Source organism: Elephantulus edwardii, unplaced genomic scaffold (assembly GCF_000299155.1).
Source record: "Elephantulus edwardii isolate Elephantulus edwardi_28Jun2011 unplaced genomic scaffold, EleEdw1.0 scaffold00066, whole genome shotgun sequence".
NCBI lineage: Eukaryota > Metazoa > Chordata > Mammalia > Macroscelidea > Macroscelididae > Elephantulus > Elephantulus edwardii.
The window spans coordinates 10,837,978-10,845,109 of NW_006399816.1; the positions used below are offsets into that span (position 1 = coordinate 10,837,978).

The following is a 7,132-nucleotide window of genomic DNA, read 5'->3' on the forward strand; positions in this document are numbered from 1 at the left end:
GCTTCTTGACTTTGTCCCCACCTCACTTCAGGCTGTAGCTGTTACATAACAGTGGTTCAGGCCAGAGGGCTGGGGTCACATTAGGGTCCCTCAGGAAGTACAACAATTTTTTTATCCTCTGTTTTTGCTCTTCCCAAATAAGGTTCACTTCCCAACCAGAAGCCTGCAGAATTCTAATCATCCTCTGAAGACAAACAAGCACATAATAGTTCCATTATTAAGGCCAGTTGCCATTGAGTCCATTTCAAGGCTGACCCTATGTGAGTGTGTCATAGCAGAACTGTGCCCTGGAGGGTTTTCAATGCTGATTGATCTTTTGTAACTAGACTGCAAGGACTTTCTCCAGATGTGCTTCTGGATGAACTTGAACTTCCAATCTTTCAGTTAGCAGCCAACACACCTAAAGGAAGTTATTGTATGAAGGGACTCTTCCATCATTAATAAGTTGGCCAAATTGACTCAAAAGAGCTCGGTACAAGCAAGTACCAGCGTGGGCTTCTTCAGCACTAGGAAACGTAAGCATTCGGAGCCCCAGCTAGTCTTTTCAGCTAGACTAACTAGATCAAAGGAAATATTTTCATTGGTTTTTCTGGGTCCAATTTTAGGCTGATACTACAATCTGAATGGCAACTCATAGTCCATAAAATAGAAAATTCTCAGCAATAAGCAAGCTTTCACAGTTACTTCTGAGAGATGTGCATCTGATGCCTTAATGGGGCTGGAGACACAGATGGCCACGTCCTAGAGCAGGGTATAGGATCTTTTTTTCTTTTTCATTAAAAAAAATAAATAATCAGCCCTTGTATAAATTCTCTTCTCAGGATGCAAAATAGAAATACTATAATTTTGGTCACATATTTACATACAAAAGGATGGCACCTCTGTGCAATTTGTGGGAACTCTTTCTCCCCTCAAACCATCCAGCAGAATAGATATTTTCTTAATATTCCACTGCCTGCCACAGGCAGTGTTTGCTTTAAAGACACGCTTGTAATAAAGAGTAGACCAAAGACTCATAGGAAACAAAAACAAAACAAAACAAAACAAGGACACTCAAAGACACTCCAGCTGTGATTTTAGAAAATTAATCTTTGCTCAGAAAGTACAGACATATCTCACTTTCTGATGTTTTTGCCTTTTTTGCACTTTACAGATGCTGAATTTTCACAAATTGAAGGTCTGTGTCAAGTTTGTTGTCATTTTCCATAAGCATTTGCTTACTTCCTGCCTTGGTGTCACATTTTGATGATTCTCACAGTATTTAAACTTTTTGTAATGTGACTGCACACACTATTGATTAGTATAAACATAACTTTTAAATGCACTGTAAAGCCATACAATGTGTGACTCCCTTTATTGTGACAGTGAGATGACTGTGATGGTTCTGAACAGCACAGACCCTATCTTCAAAGTATGCTTGTAGTCATGGGACAAGGCAGAAGGATTCATGCGAAGACTTTAGGAGATGCTAACACCGTCACCAATAAAATTGATGCCATCTCTCACAGTGTGTGAAGTTACGGAAACACACACTCAAATCCTTCCCTGCCACTTACACTGACCTGGGACAAGTTCCTCAGCCTCTTGGGTCTTGCCTCTTTACTGTGTAGAATAAAACTGTACCTGCTGGGTTTATTCCTTTCCGATCTGCATGCTGAACAGATCACTTGGGAGGTTGGGCTTTATGAAGAAGCATGTGGCATCAGTATTGGTGGAAGATTTATCATCAACCTGTGTTATGCAGATTACAAAACCTTGCTCACAGAATGTGAGGACTTTTACTTTGTGCTTGCTGCATAAGATCAAGGACTGCGGCCTTCAATATAGATTGTCTCTCGACATCAAGAAAACAAAATTCCTTACAATCAGGCCAATAGGCAGCATCACATAGATGGAGGAAAGATCCAAGTTATTAACGATTGCATCTTGCTCTGATCCATAATTAATACTCTTGGCACCAGCAGTCAGGAAATCAAAAGACGAGTTGCATTGGGAAAATCTGCTGTCAAGGACCCCTTCAGAGTGCTAAAGAGCAAGGATGTCAATCTAAAGACTTAGGTATACATAATCCTAACCATGGCATTCTCAAGTGTTTGCTATGCATCAGACAGCTGGACAATGACTCAGGATGACAGAAGAATTGATGTCTTTGAGTTGTGGTGCTGGAAAAGAGTACTGAACATACCATGGACTGCCAAGCAAGTCTGTCTTGGAGACAGTGAATGCAGGTTGCTCCTTGGAGGCAAGGATTTTGAAGCTTCATCTCATATACTTTGGGCATGCTGTCAGGAGTGGTCAGTCCTTGAAGAAAGACATCATGCTTGGAAGGGTAGAAAGTCAACACAAGAGAGGAAGACCCTGGATGAGATGGACTGAGATAGTGACTGTGGCAATGGGGTCAGGTGTGTCAGAGACAGTGAAGTTGTCTCGGGAAGGTCATGGTTCACAGCCATTGTTCCTAGAATTGCTATGAGTTGTAGTCGACTTGATGGCACTTAACAACAACAAGACTTAAATAGAGGAGACTGAACTAGAAGATGATCATGGTCAGGGAAGTCCTCGGCTTTATGAAGATAGTGGACAATGTCCTCCACTGAAATGCATTTACAGCTAATTGGTAAAATGACCCTGGAAATACACAAAGCAGGAAAGGATCCTATCTTTGAACTTGCATATTCACATCTGCAATTTTAAATTCATCTTAACCCTACTGCTTTTTTAAAATATTGCTAAGATTTAGAATGTCTGACTTCTGGACCTTCCTGCCTATACCTTTCCAGTCTCACTAAGTATCACTGTACGGGTGCCAATCCCAACTGAAGAGAGAGCCCCATACAGATGAGCAACAATATAAACTGAGTTTCCAAACTCAGCTCATTCTTGCTCTTTATGCTCTGGCCAGAGCAAATCTCTTTCATTCTATATCCTTAAGTGCCCCACTTTCCACCAGCAGCATTGTCTACCTTCTTGGACAGCTAGTAAATGCATCTTATTTTTTCAATATCCAGACTAGCTGTAGCCCTTTCAGAGAGGAGGATTCCTTCACCTCCCTCATTCCCAAGGAAGATTCAACTACTCACATAATCTCTGTTCCAAGCTCTCTGTGTATCTCTCATGCATGAAGCACCAGTTATATGCTTTCCTGTCTCTCTCCTATGAAATCCTCCACACCAACACCACATCATATTTTCCTTTATGTCCTAGCACTTATCCCGGTGCCTTATAACACATGAGGTAGTGTGTTGCCTAAATGGAGCCCTAAGGAAGAGTGGCCTGAGGCATCACCCCTCCTATCGCCTGTGAATGCTGGGGCAGACACTGAGATTTCACAAAGGGGGCTGCGAATGTCTAGCAGAGCTGTGTGGGAGACCTCTTGGATCTGGGAAGATAGCATCACCTAGTCACAACTGAACCAGGCTGGATACTCTTGGACGAGGGCAGGAGCTGGCTCACAGAGGGGCTGAAGGTCCCAAAAGCACGAGATCCATCCAGACTTAGGAACAGACTGGCTCAAGGAATAACAGTCCAGCAGATCGCTGGGTAGTGGAGAAGAAGAGCTGAAGGAAGTGCCTGGCAGGAAAAGGCAACCTCCACTCTACCACACTGAGGACACCCCACCTCCTCACTTCCACCAGCTTCATCTCACACCCTTCTTTTCTTGAGAACATTACCTCTTTTCTAGTTCTCATTGGCCCCCTTTACATGTTGATATATAAAGTCTTGCTTTGGGTTCTAAGTGTTTTCAGATAAACAAGAAGAAGAAAGAAAGGAGACAAGAGGCAGGGAGAGGGCAGGAACAAGTAGGAGGAGCATCACCACCTGCCTGAATCAGCCATTCTAAATCTGCAGGGAGCTAGTGTGCTTTGAATGAAATATCTCAGTCATAAAAGGATAAATACTGCAAAGTCACTATTCTAAAACAGTACTGATATTAGGGTTGAGGGGAGACTAAGAAAAGAGGGGATAAATAATACACATTGCATTGAAATAGATGAGGGAGAGAACTACTTAAAATAAATACATGATTAGGTATCATTTGCAGGACAACAGTCCAGAATAAGAGCTGCATAGTGAAGTAGACTGGGGTGGGGGAAAATTATACAACAATGAAAGATTTTTTTTTCAAAGAGAAAAGAGAATCGGAGGTGGGTGGGTAGGGAGGAAAACGTGCAACAATGAATGAGTGGAAATCCAAGTTCTCTATAAATTTTCATTAAAAACAAAACCCAACCAAGCAAGCAAAGGCCCAGTAGAGGCAATCTATGGGCTTGTCTAGTGTGATGACCCTAAGGCATGAGACTGGAGACAGGAAGAAAAATCTCAACTTACTTGGATATGACTTTTTAGAAAGAACTTAGGTTTCAAACCTCAATCCTTCCTAGTTTCATATTCTTGGAAAAGTGAATTCACCCCTTCTGTCTTTCACACCCTCTGAGGTGTGAAAGCTGTTCCTGACGTCACTGAAGTAAAGTTGAAACGAGATGACAGAAGCTTTGGAGAATACCCAGCACAGTGCCTGGGACATGTGAGTGCGCTTCTCTCCCTCAGTCAACATGGGACGCCTGAACCCTAGCACCTCGGTGCTCACTATTCTTCCTGGGTACGCTGTTCTCATCTTACAGGGAGGCTATGGTGCAAGCATTTACTTGAAAGCTGAGCTATAAACACTTTCTCCCATATAATTGTGTGTTCCTAGACCTGCCCATGAAAGTCAACCTAACCTCAAGGGGATCCTCTAACTGTATTGTTGACTAGAATCCAACCATCAAAAAGGACAAGGCTTCTGTGGGACAGTGTGTTCCTGATTCTGCCTTGTAACATTAAGCGAATAATTTCCTCTTTCACCTCTATGGAGAACTCTAACTACTGCTGACTCCTGGGACAGGAGGGCTGTTTGGCCAACTACCTTCTCAGTGGGGCTGACAGCTACCTCTTTCTCCCTGCCTCTGCTTCCTGCATCTCCTGTCCATGGTCTAGTTCACTGCTAGGTAGAATGTATGAGAACAGAGTGGTTTACTTGGCAAAAAACCTCTAGTGGTTTCCTGCTGAAACCATCTACAGTTTCTCTTCTGGTATACCAGATCCTCCCAAATCTACTCCTTTCTAGAGCAAACACCTATTGGATTCTAAATGGGAGTTCTTTTTCCATTTTACTACAGTATGATATAGAGAGGTCCTTAGATAGCATAAACTTCTTGTGCTCTTGGCTGGTAACCTAAAGGCTGATAGCTCAAAATCTACCCAGTGGTGTTTTATTAGAAAGTTCTAGAGATTTCCTTTCCTAAAGTTCAGAGCCAAGAAAACTCCAGGGAGGAGTTCTGCTCCATAACACCCAGTCTCCATGAGTCAGGACTGACTAGACAGCAGTGAGTTTAGTTTGGGTTTGTTGATACAGAAAAAAGACTATGTGGTGCAGGGTAAAACCCCAATTCAAACACTGGCTCCATGACTAGCCTGTGACTGTGGGCAAAACCCGAATCTCCTAACTTTGGTTTCTTCATCTTCAAAACGAAGATATTGACACCTACTTCAAAAGGGTGGCTGGGAAAATGACACAAGATAATGTTCATGCAGTGCCTGCCACACACGAGCCCCACAAACATTTGTTTTTATCTCCTCTTATATTATTTACATCATGAGACCACTTCTGAACAATTGCTTGTCTTCTTCTCCTTCCACACCCATTCCTTTGTTTGTTGGTTTTGGGTGGAGGGAAGATGTCTGGGTTCGGTGCTCTCTTGGCTCAGGAAAACATCTGGGCCCAGTCTAAACATCTCTCGCACAAACGAGCTGGCTGCAAACATTCTTGCAGAAGGTCGCACCAGGTCTCATTCCCCCAATAGCTGCCCTCTGACATCCCCTGGAGCTCCTTCAGCATGAGTCTGCCAAGCGCCTGCCCTCAAAGGTTCTCTTTTAACGTCAGTGGGCACATGTGGAACACAGCACATGCTGGCTATGGAAGCCCAGGTGGGACTCACCCCTGCCCCCTCGGAGATGGGAGTGAGCCAAAAGGATGGCCACAACAATGTCCTAACTTTATGAGAACTGAGAGATGGCTCCACAACATTTTTTCCCCCAACATCAGCATATCTCTATGACATGTGCAGTAGAAAAACAAAATAAGGATTTTAAAGACAAACATTCTGGTTGAAACCAAAGTTGGCCTTTCTTTCTTTGAAAGACCAGAAAACCCATAGGCAGACCAGATTCAACCCCGACCATTGTATACTATTGTCTTCCATTTAATTTCTCTAAATTACAGTATTCTAAGGTTCTGAAATATTGCCCTGCCTTTGAATCTCCATCTGACATACTCTGGACATGTTGCAAGGTAGGACCAGTCCTTGGAGAAGGATGTCATACTTGGGTGGGTGGAGACAGCACAGAAGAGGAAGACCCTTGATGAGATAAATTGATTCAGTGGCTGGGATAATGGGGGTAGGTGTGTCAAAGACAGTAAGATTGACACAGGGTAGAGCAGCGTTTAGGGCTGCTGACATAGGCACAGAACAACAACAACATTTTGTGTCAATTAGAGCATGTCAGTAAAAGCCCTCTTCTACTTTGAAAAACTTTTTCAAAAGGCCAAGTATAGCCAGTCTTTGAATTATGACTATAAGCCCATAGATACAAACCAAGCTGCATTAAATCTTCTATATTAAAAACTCAAAATACGGACAATGGTTTGTTATTACAGCTGGGCCCGACTTTGCCATGACATCAGAACATTATTATTACTGAATTAAAAATGTTTTAATGTTGAAAATGCTTCCTTACTGGGTTGGTTTTTGTTTGTTTGTTTGTTTGTTTGTTTGTTTTAAAGTATAGAAAAGTGCATAATAAGGTGATCTGGTGGCCTAGTGGAAAGAAGCAGAGCTGCAGTCCTGAAGGTATGTTGTCTGAATCCACCAGGTGCTCCGCTGGAGAAGGAGGGGCAATCTCTTCCTGTGCCAGTTGGATTGGACTTGATGGTACACACACACACACACACACACACACAGAGAGGTACATACTAAGACAAACATTTATTATCCGGGAAGGTGGGCTCTATGAGGAGAAATGTGGGGTCAAGATTGGTGGACGATTTATCAACAACCTGCGTTATGTGGATGACACAACCCTGCTTGCTGAA

At 42.9% G+C, this 7,132-nt stretch overlaps 1 protein-coding gene across 2 annotated transcripts in view; it reads right to left on the reverse strand.

Annotated features, from left to right (window-relative positions):
* THSD4 (thrombospondin, type I, domain containing 4) overlaps positions 1 to 7,132 on the reverse strand; it is an 868,930-nt gene that overhangs the window by 262,558 nt on the left and 599,240 nt on the right. The gene's annotated exons all lie outside the window — the stretch shown is intronic.